Genomic DNA, 15,342 nt, shown 5'->3' on the forward strand with positions numbered 1-15,342 from the left:
GAGTAAAAACACCTGGTGCCAGTAATTAAAAACTCATCCTGTTCATTGTGCAACATTTCTGCCAAATTTGCATTGAACCTCTTGACAACCAAATTTCTATCTGGTGTGATGTAAAAATCAAATCTAATAAAAATGGTGACAAATTTACTAAAAAAAACAATTAAGTAAAAGAAAGAAAAAGATATTTTTTTATTACTTTAAGTCAACATAAAGTGTCTCTAAACAATAAAAAAATGGTCCAAGTTGAAGAGAATAAAATATAGCGTGTCGCATCCTCTCCGTCTTCATCATCCACTCAGCTCTCCATCTACAAATCCTCAGCCTAGACCTTCCTTTTCCATCATCCGCCTCTCACCGCATTTCCTCCTGCATCATCACCGTCACTGATAAAAGCAGGAAGTACAAACCACAGACTCACTCAGTCATCTATTCAGGAATCAATGTCAGAGATCCGAGCTACCCAGCTCATCCCTCCAGCTTTCCAGCTGTTTAGTGGAACCTCCCAGCTCTTCAGGTATTTCGTCTCAGCCCTTAAGTCAATCCCTTACTTTTCGGAACAACGCCGCGTTCCCGTTCACACTCGGGTTCGGCGCCGTTGCTCCTAGATTAACTGCGTGGCAGCAGCCCCCAACGATTGTTCTTCCGCTTCTGGGTTCTCCAACCACGCTACACTCTCACGCTACCATCAGTGGTGTGAGAGACCCCCGATCGTTACATAGCGGAAGAAGCCAATGTCCTGTCCAAAATGTGCATGCAGGGTCTCAGGAGGTTTAGGACTGGAATCAATACTTTCTGTTGGCAAAACATCGTCCTTGGATCCATCCAGGTCCAGGCGGAGTGGAGCCGATGCTAGTGTGTGAGGGCCATCAGACTTATAGGGGCCCCTATCCAAAGTGTTTTAGTGTTTACCTGCTCCAAAACACAATTCTACAGACAAAGATTAGGACCACTGAAAAATACAAAAATCTGACTTTAATGTCAGAATTCTCTCTCTCACTAAAGAAGGCTGGGGAGACACTTTAGCTGTTAGATTAAGGTGTTAAAAAGACAAATGAACAACAAGGAGAAACATTTTGCTTTCGATTCTACAAACAGAAACAGACACTAGGGGGTGCTAAAAGCAAGCCAAAACTGCCAAGTTCCCCTTTAATCTCAGAAATCAGATTTTTTTCTCATATTTCTGATTTTATTTTTGGAATTGTGACTTTAATCTCAGAATTCTGACTCTTACTACCTTCACAAATGTTAAATTAAAATTCAATCAAATTCTTGTTTGTTAGAGGATCTGAAAGTTTATGTATGAGGTCATTATGCATCATCGTACATCATGTCATGGAAGCCTTCTCTTCCTAGCAGCTTAGCTAACTTGAATTCCTTGTCCACTGCTGAATAATGCATTCCATCAGGAGACATGTAATGTTTTCATTAATAGCTTAGAGTAAAAAATGCTTATTAAACGCTTATCATAACATTAAAAGTAGTCAAAAACCCATAAAAAAATTATCATAAAAAATTACTCCAATTCCTGAGATATAGTCATTTTCCAAAAATACAGTAGTAAACTGGACAGCAAAAATCTGTGAAATAGCAGGATCACTGTTGTATCCTGAAAATTGACATATGTTATTAGTGCTTTTATGGTAACAAATATATTTGCTATTAGTAATATTTAGAAAGACGTAGTAACAAATTCAATTAAAGTACGTATTATGTCTGTTTACATCAACGTTTGAATGCTTTTCATGCATGCATGCATCACGATCACAGATAAATTCTGTACTATGAACCAGATAAAACGGATCAGAACACAATCTTCTGCCTGTATCCTTACTGTAAACCTAAAACCATTTCAGTTGATGTCCTTTTGCAGACAACTCTGTTTCCTTATTGTGGTTGCTCCTCATCTGATACAGCAAAACTCATCGTATCCCCTTCTTATTGCACAAGTATGGAGATCCTGCACATGTTCATGCATCTTTTATGACATTGTAACATTGTTTAAACAAAGATGATGGGAGAAAAAGAGAAAAATGTTTTTCCCCCAATACATTAAGAGGTAAAGGTCTACTGCAGCCATCTTCACTCATCAAGTTTCCGGATATGAAACCGGTTTATTACTGACGTCATTACCCGTCAGAAGAAAGGGCGGGCATATTAGATGGTTTCTAAATAAAAGCTCATTTTGCACAAAGCAGATCCCAGAAAAACGCTGAATGATCACTCTTTTTCCGCAAAGAGCTGATGTCATGCATTTTAGCCGAATATAGAAATCATGAATAGGAATATTTTCCGTTTGAGTGTTTAGAAGACAAATAAAACAAGTTTTATTGTGAGGACAGCAATTAATTAGGCTCATGTGGTAAATGTTTTTTGGTTTAGTAGCAAGAAAACACTTCATTAATTAGATATGACACAAACATGTTTTATGGTTTTTAAATGTTTTTTTTTTTCAGCTAAGGAAAACCAGTTTCTGTTTACTCATTTTTAATAAAAACTGGGAGCCATTCTCTGTGTTTTGGGGAAGAACATTATTAAAACTGAAACTGGATGCAGAGGAAAGATTCGCGTATTCAATTAGAGTTTGAACTTTCTTTTTGAACGTATGTGGAATACTTTCTCATGCCTTGTTAAGTCTGATGTCTCACCATTCTTCGAGACAACTAGCAACCTGCGCACAACCACTGAGTCACTGTTCTCAACACACAAAACTCCATCTGGAGGAAAAGGCTTGATGATTTTAGTCTATGCCTGCCATTTGGAAGCAAGACCACAGCAGGCGCTCAAAAACAACCAAAAGTTACCGTATTTTCCGGACTTTAAGCCGCTACTTTTTTCCCACGTTTTGAACCGTGCGGCTTATAATGAGGTGCGGCTTTACTGAAGATTTTCCTTCACCTGCCAGGGGGCGCTTTAGCAGAAAGTGAAACAGGTGGAAGTCAAAAGTGGAAATCGAAGAAAGTGCTCATTTTAAATTTAGTACATGCAAGCAGCGAAGAATTTGTTTCAAATCCATACCCCCTCATCATGGAAACTACACGTATGAGTTCATATGATGCCGCATTTAAGTTGAAGGCCATCGATCTGGCAGTAAAGGAGGGAAACAGTGCTGCCGCATGTAAGCTTGGCATGAATGAATCCATGGTTCGGCGCTGGAGACGGCAGCGGGAAGAACTCATTCAAGCCAGCTTCACCCGGGGATGATGACAGCAACACGGACAGCAACACTGACATCGCCACAGTAAAGGTACATGACGAAGCTCTTCTGAGGCTGTTCAACTCCGACACTGAAGAAGAGGACTTTAATGGCTTTAGTGCGCAAGAGGAAGATGAGAGCGAATGACTTTTTCTGGTAGGCAAGTGTGTTTTATTTACTAACCAGGCATGTTTTGTGTGCAGTTTTTATTTTCTAATCATCCAGGGCTTATTAATGCTGTGTCAGCGCTGTTCTTTTCTTCTAAACATGCATGCAAATTACCGGTAATAACGTGTCAGTGCTGTTTTTATTTTATAACCATCCAGAATTATGAATGCTATCAGCGCTGTTTTCTTTTCTAAACTTGCAGGCACGTTCACCCGTGTTTAAAATTCATTTTGTTGAATTAAAACAACAACGAAAAACCTCCGTGTAGCGTCTTTCTGTCTAATTATCTTATGTAATGGCCATACATGCGCTGTGCACCGGAGACCTGCATGGGGCTGCTGTGCCGGGGCTTGTATTCGAGTGCGGCGTGTGTGTGTGTGTGTGTAGAAAACCTTTTTTTTTTTTTGTTGGTGCGGCTTATATTGAGGTGCGCTCTATAGTCCGGAAATTACGGTACTTTATTCTGTCTCAGTCTTGTTATTGAAAAGACACCACTGTTGAGGGAGACCTGCTTACACTGTAGTCCATGGTTGTTGGTGTTAGTTCATGTTGCTCCAATGATTTTTAATGATCCTCTTTTATCACAGTATCTGTAGCCTGTTGTGGGTGATTTTATTGTCAACAACAGGAAAGGACTGTAGTTATTTCATGTATTCTTGACATGCCAGATTCCTCTCGGAGACATTAAAATGATCTTCTGATGTTACAAATTACAAAGACTCCCCCTCTGTCCAGATTAACGAGGAGCACTGAAGAAAAAAACTCAAACCAACAGGTTCTTTTTTTCAAAAACCTCTAGACAAACTAGCCAGGGAGCACTTCACCCACGCTTACAGGGCCTTCCTCTGTTCTTCTGCTGTTATTCATTATCGTACACGGTGGCAATTTGTAGAAAAATCAATGTTAGAATTTGTTGTTTTTTACCACCTGGGCAAACTCCTTGTCTTCACACCATTTGCTGGTTCCTATGTAGGTTGACACCATAAAGCCTAATATGACCATTTAGAGATGTGTGTGGTTGTTTTTCCAACATTTTGGTTAAGCTGAATTTGACTTGGAGAGTATCTACTCTGACAGCAGGAGGTGTCCTGCACTGATAACTCTGCTCTTTTCTCCATGCAAGTTACTAAATTTATTTGATGTTTAGTACTGCAAACCACCTAAACGTGTAATAGTTCTCGTTTCAAATGCTAATTTTATATATTTTTTGACAGAATATACAAAACAGGTTTGTTTGATGTTGCCTTCAGGTATCATAAACCAGCATAGATGAAAACAACTTCTACTTAAAAATGGTGTGATTAGATTTTTTTGACAGCAAAAAATGTAAAGGTTCTTAAATCATGCAAAATTCACCTTTTCACCATGACTGGAGCAGTCCTGACATTCTTCAAAACAGATTAGAGCACTCTTAAATGATGGCCCGCACTTGTAAAAAGCCATCAGAGTCAGAGTACTCCAAAGCGCTTTACACTACAGTGTATCATTCATCTATTCACACACACATTCACACACTGGTGGTGATGAGCTACAATGTAGCCACAGCTGCCCTGGGGCGAGCTGCCAAACACAGGCGCCATCAGTCCCTCCGACCGCAACCAGCATGCAAGGTGGGTTAGGTTGTCTTGCCCAAGGACACAACAGCAGAATTCTCTGTCCGGAGCCGAGATCGTACATGCAACCTTCCGATTACCACACCACACACTGCACAAATGTCTGATAAGATTATCTTAAGAGCCATTACTGTAATTGGGGGAATCCTTAAGATGGTTGGAAGAGTAGAATTTGGGACAAAGATGGGAATAATTATCTTGCCAGGTGAACCGCGCCTAAAGTGTTCCTGCACCAGAGGTTATATAATCCTTCTAGCACAGGGATGCACAATCCTGGTCCTGGAGGGCAGGCATCCAGTATTTTTTAGTTGTTTCCCTGCTTCAGCCCATCAGATCGCCACCAAGTGATTCAAACTCTGAATAAAGTGTGTTGGAGCAGAAAAACACCTAAAACATGCTGGATACCGGTCCTCCAGGACCATGATTGAGCACTACTGTTCTAGCAGATTCTGAGTCTGCTCTTTTACCACATCCTCTGAAAAGATCCTAGGTGACACCTTGAAGTTAGATTTTTCTTCTATCTGCTCCCTTTCATTCAAATATATATTGTGTTTTCATGAATATTGTTTAGTGTCTGTTGTGTTATTTTTTATTGAATGAAATAAAGATAATAAATAAAAAAATAAAAAAAAGTTTCCAACCCCTCTTCTTTATGAATCTACCTCAAGATCCTGTCTATCAACACTTTAAATAGTGATCCAGACTCTAGATCAGGTCAATGGTCCATCATGTAGAGACAAACATTAACCTCCCAGCATTGGCCAAATTTAGGATCATCAACTAGCCAAACTTGTTTGGAATGTAGAGGGAAACCAAGTCAACCAGAAAACCCAGTAAGAACAAAGAAAATATTCTAATTCCACTAAGAACAACCACAGCTGAGGTTTCAGTCAGCTGCTTGGCGTGTTTGCACGCGGTCTGTTTAGCTGCAACATGTTGATCTCACTCAGCTATCATTCTCTGTAATGAGGTCCGAAACTTCCCCCACTGTGTCCTCTGCTCTAGTTATAATCCAGCTTCCATGCCTCAATGGCCTGCATGGTGGCGCAGTTGTTAGCACTGCTGCCTCGCAGCAAGAAGGTTGCAGGTTCGATACTCGGCTGTGGCCTTTCTGCGTGGAGTTGCATGTTCTCCCCATGCATGTGTGGGTCTCCTCTGGGTACTGCGTTACCCCCACAGTTCACAACATGCCTACAAGTAAAAAATTGTACGTCGCTTTGGATAAAAGCGTCTGCCAAATAAATAAACATAATAATAAACATAATAATAAAACAAAAATGGGTCAAGTTTAGGTAGTTGTCACAAAAATGTTTAAAATGCATGCATGCATGATAGGAGATATGTGATGTTAGTAACCTAAAATGTTATAGTTTTTCTTTATTTATGAGAGACGGACACAGCATATATTGATATTGGTTTACAGGTGCTGGTCATAAAATTAGGGGGGGGGGGTTCCACAAAAATAGACAATAATGAACAAGAGTCTGCTTCTAGACCTGCAGAAAGAGAAAGAATAGAAAATAATGGGACACACAACAATACAACAGGAGCAAGTTATCACTGCGTCAACCTGATGATGAAATATAAAATCAACATTGTTTAACTGAACAATCACATGATAATAAATCACAGTGCATTTAGTGGCAATGACAGCCTTGAGACAAGTGTTGAACGTGCCCAAGCCCATACTTATGAGAGCACCATGTGAGCACCTGTGTGTGTACACGCGCTTGTTTATGTAAGGTTTATCTATAGGAGTGTCCAATAGAGAGTGTGAGGGACCACAGATCCGCCCCCAAAGATGTGTAGGAGATGGAGGGAGCTCCAAGTCCCAGAGATCCAGGCACTGCCCCAGAATACAGGAACCCCAAGGAGACTGCAACCAGAAAGGCCCCCACCCCCCTCGAGAGGCACAGAGGATCGCCCTGGGGGGCCACAACCAGCAGCCGGCAGAGTCCCAGGAGATATCAGCGGCAAGCCCACAGGCCTGCCTGCAGCCTCCCACCTCCTAGCCGGCCGAGCCTGGGACCCAGCGACCCGGGACCCAGGGGCGACCACCCCCGCCGGGGACTCAGCAGAGCCCAGGGACCCAGACCCCACCAGGCAGCCACCGGGATTGATCAGGCAGACGCCAAAAATCTTAAACCGCCTGACCCGGGAGCTACGAACACTCAGGCAGACCAAGGCACCACACTCCACTCCAGGTGTGGCAGGGGGAGGGGAGACGAAGATCTATATCATTAAAGGAAGTCCCAGGAGAAGAGAGGAGTCAAAGGCCCCACCTGACATATACAGTCATACACAAACAGTCACACACTCCCTCCCTCATGCTCACACATGCACATACAACCAAAGACTTACTAGAGAAGCAATCTTTTGACCAAAAAGCAACATTTTTGTTTCCTTACCTTGTAAAATATAACAAATCTGTAGTTACCTAACAGTAGCTTTGAAAGTAATGTGTTCAAATACTTTTCAAGTATGTGTAGAAACAAGTTACATGAGTAATCCTGAGTACTCATTTATCAACTTAGAAAATGAATATGAGAATATCTCAAATTTCTGAGTATGAAAAAAATTACATTCTAGTGCCCTCTTATCAGCAGATTCAAACATAAATCATCTCAATTTATGGGACCACAAAAGTAAACAGAGTACTGACTCTCCTAACAAAGATCAAAAAAGTGCATCTCAAGCCTGTAACACAACAAATATTTGAGTTCTTGAAATCGATTCTGAATCTTTATAAATAAGAATCCCAATTCAGACTTGAATCGATTTATTTCAGCACCTCTAGTGTACACTACAAGATTTTTACAGTCACAGACTAAAAACTTGAAAGGTAGCACCAGGGCTCTTCCCATTAGTCTTGCTGCCCCACCCTTAGTCATGACACAACCTCTGTTGTTATTTGACAGTATAATGAATACAAACCGATTGATTGATTGATTGATTGATTGATTGATGATTGATTGATTGATTGATTGATTGATTGATTGATTGATTGATTGATTGATTGATTGATTGATTGATATAGCTGTCAATTTTAATCCTTGAGTTAATGTACATACTTTATTTGTTAACTATCACAGAATATGACTATCCTTTGTAGTATACAGAGTGGAGACGCTGAAAAATTTGCCGACTTCTATGTAGTATCCGCGGCTAATGTAGTGGGCCGGTCTGAAGAGAAAATTCCAGGGCTGAATTTTGATCCCAGTCCACCCCGGGGATAACCGCACCCTGGAGAGGATTGTGAAACAAAACCCATTAAAAAATGGGGAGATTCACAAAGAGTGGTGTCTTGCGTGAGCTAAAGACAAAAAGGACTGGACTGCTTCTGAGTGGTCCAAAGTTATGTTCTCTGATGAAAGTTAATTTTGCATTTACTTTGGAAATAAATGTCCCAGAGTCAGGAGGAAGAAAGGATAGGCATTGAATCGACGTTGTATGTCGTCCGGTGTAAAGTTTCCACAGTCAGTGATGGTTTGGGATCCCGTGTCACCTGCTGGTGTTGATCCATTATGTTTTCTGATGTCACATATCAGCGCAACTCACCTCATGCTTCCTGCTGCTGACCAACTTCATGGAGATGCAGATTTCATTTTCCTGCACTTGCACACTGTACCAAAGCTACCAGTACCTGGTGTAAGGATCACGGTATCCTTGTTCTTGATTGACCAGCGTTTCGTGTTTGCACTCTTGACTGTAACCTGAAAGAAACAGCGGAGGGCAGCAGGACGCCCTGGAAGCATGGAGTCTGCCAAACCAACTAAGAAGCAGAAGAAAATAGGTACACCACTGCTGTACTCGGTTAGTTTGAATAACAAACAATGAAATCAAAAGACCCGTCATATCAGGAACTCATTGTGTCTAACTCGGCAGTCGCATATGATGAGTTCCCCACCTGTTATTAGCTGGACATCAGCCTCCAAGCTGTGTCCCTAACTGCCTAACTCACCACAAGTTGCTAATTCGTCTTTTCTCCATACTAGAGCTCCCAATCCGGTCCCAATGTGTCACTTCAAATGTCCTTCTTCGGGACACCTCATAAAGTTCCTTCTACTCAAGAGTCTTCTACTCCTCCAGTCTGTTGTGTCTCTCCCAACAAGCTCCAGCACTCATCTGCTAGTCGGTGGCTAAGCTAGCATTGTTTACTATATCTTGACAGCGCTCCCCTGGCTCAAGCCAGCTTTTCTGTGCTAGCCAGTGGCTAAAAGGTAGCCAGTGTTTTTGGCTCCATTTTCACAGCATCTCTTTGGCTCACGGCATATTTTCTCCGCTGGCCAGTGGTTAACATGCAGTGTAGTTGGCTTAATTTTAAGCTAACCGTTAGCATTAGCAACTTCACCACATAGCGTTAGCTGCACCAGGCTTGTGTTCTTTGTGGAGATAAAACATCAGCTTTATGATTCAGTGGTGGAGTCGCGTTGCTGTTAGCCCCCCCCCCCCCCCCCCCCCCCGAGAGAGTGACTTACAAGGCATTAATTCCTACAAGAGACCACTGCAAATATATTGATTTAAACGATTCAAGCAGCCTAGTCCATCTGAATGAGTTGGAGATTTTAGCGACTTACAAATAAAAACACACCACTGATCATTTCTTACCTCCGTGCTGCATGTTCACAAATTCATTATTATTTCTTTAGTTGTAATCAGTTATTCTTAAAACTGTAGAGAAGGCAGGGATCACACAGCATGGCAGCTCCCATAAACAAGACATTTATGCTTCGCTGCTAAACAACAGAACTAGGCGTAAATGCTAGGCTATAGTTTTACACCTTATTGGTACCTCAGGTACAGCAGTAGATCAGGAGGTAGAGCGAGTTGTTCAGTAATCAGAAGGTTACAGGTTCGATCCCGGATCCGACCAGAGAATGCTGCTGTCGTGTCCTTGGGCAAGACAGTTAACCCACCTTGCCTGCTGGTGGTGGTCGGAGGGGGGACCGGTGCCACCAGTGCTCAGCAGCCTCGCCTCTGTCTGTGCGCCCCAGGGCACCTGTGGCTACATCGTAGGTCATCCCCAACCAGTGTGTAAACGTGGGTGTGAATGGGTGAATGACTGATTGATTGTGTTGTGAAGCACCTTGGGGGGTTGTAGAACCCTAAGACGGCACTATACAAAGACAGGCCGTACCTAATGGCAGGATTTGGAGCATAAGGAAGCAGAAGTAAGATTTAACCAGCACTAGCTATCTTTCATTTTTGATGCTTAATAAACTGTAGTAGTTTCTAAATCTAAGAGGGTGATGTAAGTGATTGATGCACAAAGTCTATAGTGAGGAACTTCATTGTATTATTTACAGGGTTTGAGTAAGAAAATGGACTATTCACTCTGTAGTCTACAAGGGAAAAACCTAAAATTATTATTATCTGTCCAGCACTCAAAAAACAGGAAAACGAAGACAGCATATCAGAATTTTATCACACACAAAACGTTGTTTTGTGTCAGAAATTCAATTTAAAAGTATATTTTGTCAACTTGTTTCATTTCCAGGAAAATGAGCTAACATCTACGTGCCATCGAAAGCTTCACGGCTCACACGGCTAAACTCCTCCAATCTGCTGGAACATTTTTACCCCAAATAGCAACACTTTAATTATTGGAAATCAAGCTTCTGAGGAGTACGTGTCCACCCACATGCAGGTGATGAACATGCCTTAGTCACACTACACAAGATGTTTTATACGGCTTCAAAAATATGCCAAATGGTTACATAACAATTCTAAATTATTAACTTCTTTATGTGGCTTAGACACAGTGTTTGAGATATAAATGCCTTATGTAACGTCGTATATTATTAAAGAGGACAAGTTTCAGCGGTGTAGTGCTGAAGTTCAAGTGTAGACCCATAATTGCTTAAGAGATCTGAGTTATTCTTAGTTGCAGCACAGACAACATTGATACCAGAGTAACTTGTTGGGATTATAACGGCTCCTTGGCGGACTAGCGCAACACTCGGTGTGAATTCAGCTCAAATTTGAATGAAATCAATGAAAGCTTAAGACAATAAGACACAGGATGGAGAAAAATTCAAGCTAGAGCAGGTCCTAATGTTGAGAAGAGCAGTTGATTTACACAAAGCACAATTTTAAATAATTAACTCTAAATCTTCAAACAATCTCTTTACGATTTCTTCAACGATCAAAGAGGACATCTGGATCCTTCACATGCTGCCTCGTCACAAATCAAGCCTGAAATATTCCCTTGTGTTGACCTCCTCAGTTCTTTTACCTGCGTCACTGAAGCCTCAGACAAGATGCTGATTGATTGCTTTCAGCAGGGGAGAAGTGATGAAAATATCTACAGTGAGTGAAGGATAAAAACACAGAGTCTAGTCTTTCAAAAATACAACTTTTTTTTTTATATCTGAATCAGCTTCAATTGGCCTTCAAGACTATTACAGATCTTTCTGGGACTTTGTATTATTATTGAAGCAAGAGAAAAGCTGTGCTCTTGTAATCAAAGGACATCTAACAGTGATCTGCAGTATTTACAGGCTGCTTCTTCATTTTTAAAAAGTGCAATAACATATTTGGCTTCTTAAAAATGAAAATTGACACTGAGCTAAATCAAATGCAAACATTTTCTAGGCTTTTCTCTGTAAACATGTCAAACAACTACTACATTTTCGTCTGGCTTCTGCATAAAACGTTTTGGTGTCTGATTTATTTTAGTAAAGACAAAAATCCCAACAGATGATTTTAGATACATTTTTAGTTGTGCAGCAACAGCTTAATCAAACAAATGGGTCTGTTTCCAGAAATCCACGTGTGATTCAGACGGACAGTGTCTGGATGTTTTGTGGGTTGAGGATGATTCACTTCCACGGATGACTAATTGCTTATAAAGGCAGCTGTGTGAAAACTTCTGGTTAACCAACCAATTTAAAGTCTTTTCAGGACAGCAGCTCCAGAACTTATTCAGTAATGTCTTACAAATTTCTACAAACTAATGAATCGACTTTGAAAATAAGGAAATTGAGTCGCTTCAAAAAAAGTCTGGCTCGGCAGGAAGATCGAGGTTCTCACGTTAACCTCTGAAGAATGAGGCTAACTTATTACAGCATTCAGATAACTGGGAACACATAAGTAGAGAGTCATTTGAAGGCTAAAGTTTGGTTTATGCTTGACGCGTCCGCGAGGTCCGCACGGCTCCGCGCGGCGAAATTGCGCCATTTTAACAACCACGCCCCTCCACCGCGCCTCCGCACGGCCCAAAATTTCCGCACCTCGCACCTAGGAAATTTTCTAACCATGCGGACGGTTGGACGCGGACAAACATGGCGGACTGGCAAGAACTAGTATGGCAGAGGTTAGTAAATACAGACATTTGTATGATTCAGCTCTCAGAGATCACCGTGATCAACATGTTGTTAATAATTCTTGGAGAGAAATAGCTCACACTGTCGGAAAAGACGAGGACACTGTTATAAATGCTGGAATGCCATGTTGTAAACAGTAATTTTTACTTCTACTATGGTGTAGTGTTGGATGCATGCCGTAGAGCTCCATGCTGCCCCCTACAGTTTGGGAGAATATTGGCTCACCGCAGAGACGAGCCGCATGAACCATAAACGCTGCGAGTTGTGAAGCGCGTTCCATCCGCGAGCCGCATCACCACGCGGAAAGTAAATGCGTCAAGCATAAACCATGGTTAAGGGCGATGGTGGCCCAACCCATAACCGGACGGTTGAAGGTTCGAGCACTGCCAGTCATGGTCATTGTGTCCTTGGGCAAGACATTTAACCCACCTTGTCTGCTGCTGGTGGTGGTCAATGGGGCCAGTGGTGCCAGTGCTCGACAGCCTCGGTTCAGTAAGTGAAGCCCTAGGGCATCACCAGCGTGTGAATGTGTGTGTGTGCAAGAGTGAATAACTGTTTGTGTTGTAAAGTGCCTTGGGGGTTGTAGAACCTTATAAGGCACTATATCGAATACACGCCATTAGGGGTTTAAATCCCTAGTTTGATCACGATATAATATTACATTGATTTTAACGTTACTTAGTGCATTATTAAAGGGGAATTAGCTAGTTTTGGCTTGCTTTGAGCTCCCTCTAGTGTTCGCTTGTAGAATCAAAAGCAAAACTTATCTCCTTGCAGTATGTTCCGATTTTTTTTAACACCTTCCTCTAACAACTTAAATGTCTTACCAGTCTCCCACAGTGTCTACTAGGGATGTGTATTGGTGAAATTCTGGCAATAGGTATCACAATACAGCCAGACAATATTGGCTGATTTTTTTAGACGGAATTTAAATTGTCTGTCGGCTACGGAAGCACATTTATAAACAGAAATGTGAAGTCACCATCTTAAAAAACCAGGAGTGTGGTATTCCTGTAAGCTAATATATATATATATATATATATATATATATATATATATATATATATATATGCGATATAATATAGCAAGAAAAATATATCACGATATATTGCCATATCAATACTTTCTTACATCACTATGTCTACGGGAGTGATCCGTCACTAAATTAAACAAATCAGCTATTTTATGATCTAAAACATGCAGGAAATGCGCTGAAACCAAACTGCAGCACCAGGTATGTCAGCTCAGTTTATTCTAAGTCAGAAAAGAGCGGACCAAAAGAGATATATAGAAGCAGCAGTAGCTCAGGAGGTAGAGCAGGTTGCCCATTAAATGGAAGGTTTCAGGTTCGATTACAGCTCCGCCCAGACAATGCTGCTGTTATGTCCCTGGGCAAGGCACTATACCTGCTTGGCCCGCTGTTGGTAGTCGGAGGGACCGGTGAAGCCGATGAGGCCTGGCAGGCCTCGCCTCTGTCAGTGCGCCCCATAGCAGCTGTGACTACATTGTAGCTTATCCCCACTAGCGTGTGAATGTGTGTGTGAATGGGTGAATGACGCATTAGGGGGTTGTAGAATGCTAACAAGGCACTATACAAATACAGGCTATTTACCATTTATATGGCTGATTATTAGCCATTACCTGTATGGCTTCAAGAGAAATATCAAACTTCTGATGAGAACTTGCAGGAAACGTGCAAAAAAATTAGGCAAATTGGTTTAGATGCCATTTGTCCAATGGTAAGTGAATGCAGCATGATTCTAAGGGAAAATCTGGAACAATGTGAAGATGAGAAGGTGGGATTTGTTTTAAAGAGTTAGTTTAAAACCCAGGGATTCCTGAATGAGGGTTTTAAAAAATATTTTCACAGCAAGTCTCATTTTAAAATAGTTAACAATCTGAGCAAAGCATCCCTATGTGTACATCACTCATTGGTCAGTAAGAATGAAAGTTTTCACAGACGGCCAACACGAAGCCTGGTTTTAAATCAACTAAATGCATAATGGATGCAATAAATGAAAAATATCCCATTAATCTGTGTGACCTTATATAAAAGCGGAGATGCAGTGTTTGCTCGGTAACGATCGGTGCCTCTTCAGATTTATAATGTTTATGGTGGGTGCAACAATCGCAGTGCCTGGAGCCCGGGGAAGTCATAGCAACAAGAAGAATGATGCAGAGCGTTGAGGCTCAACACGCAGGAGGAAAATCCTGTTAAAGACGTGGCTGAATTTTCATAACTTCATGTTGTTTTCTGAAGTGTTTGGCCATGAATTACCCTCCCGGTTTAGCGAGACTCGGTTCAGGCTGACACCAACATTCAACAGTTTGCAATAAGGGTGCACTTTGCTCAAGGCGCAGGAGTACCGAGGATGGAGAAAATCCTCTAGCCCTGATGTGTGGGATGCACAACGTAGGCAGGCAAGGTCTTTTACTCAGGATCCCAATAATATTGGCTAATTGCTGGATTTCTCCAGCCTATCTCGACTTGCATCACGAGTAGGCGTGGAGGAGTTTACAGCGGGGGTATATTGCTGCTGACAGAATGCAGTGTTCTTAGTCTCTCTCTCTCTCTCCCTTAATTGTCATTCCCCGCTCACCGGCACATTTCGCTGGCAGATTCTCTTGAGAGAGGTTTCCCCAGAATCTACGTAAAAGGATTCCTTCCCACGCCACGGTCTTAGGAACATCTCATTTTCATCCACCCGCGACTTTCTCATGCACACACACACACACACACACTCCCGCTCACCCTGGCGTTGTGCCCTCGTGTCTCCCTCTCCACTCACTCTTATGTTTTCAGTTTCTATCTGGTTTTTTTTTCTTTCTCTCTTCACTTTTAACAACCCCCCTTCTCCTTTCTCCTCGCCATAACTTATGGATCCTTCGTGGGAGGCAGCATCTCCCTCACACAGCAGGCGTGGGCCCTCACTCTGACAAATGACATGCTGGGCCCACCATCTTTGCGTGGGAGGGGGGAATCTTTAAGTTAAGAAGGAAGAATGGATTTGATTGGACAGTGAAACTCAGGGGCTGTTTCCTG

General features: G+C 41.9%; 1 protein-coding gene across 1 annotated transcript in view; it reads right to left on the minus strand.

The window, feature by feature from the left end:
- Window positions 1-15,342, minus strand: part of mettl15 (methyltransferase 15, mitochondrial 12S rRNA N4-cytidine) — a 98,319-nt gene that overhangs the window by 21,938 nt on the left and 61,039 nt on the right. The window lies entirely within an intron of this gene.

The sequence above is a fragment of the Nothobranchius furzeri genome, chromosome 9 (assembly GCF_043380555.1).
Source record: "Nothobranchius furzeri strain GRZ-AD chromosome 9, NfurGRZ-RIMD1, whole genome shotgun sequence".
Taxonomy (NCBI): domain Eukaryota; kingdom Metazoa; phylum Chordata; class Actinopteri; order Cyprinodontiformes; family Nothobranchiidae; genus Nothobranchius; species Nothobranchius furzeri.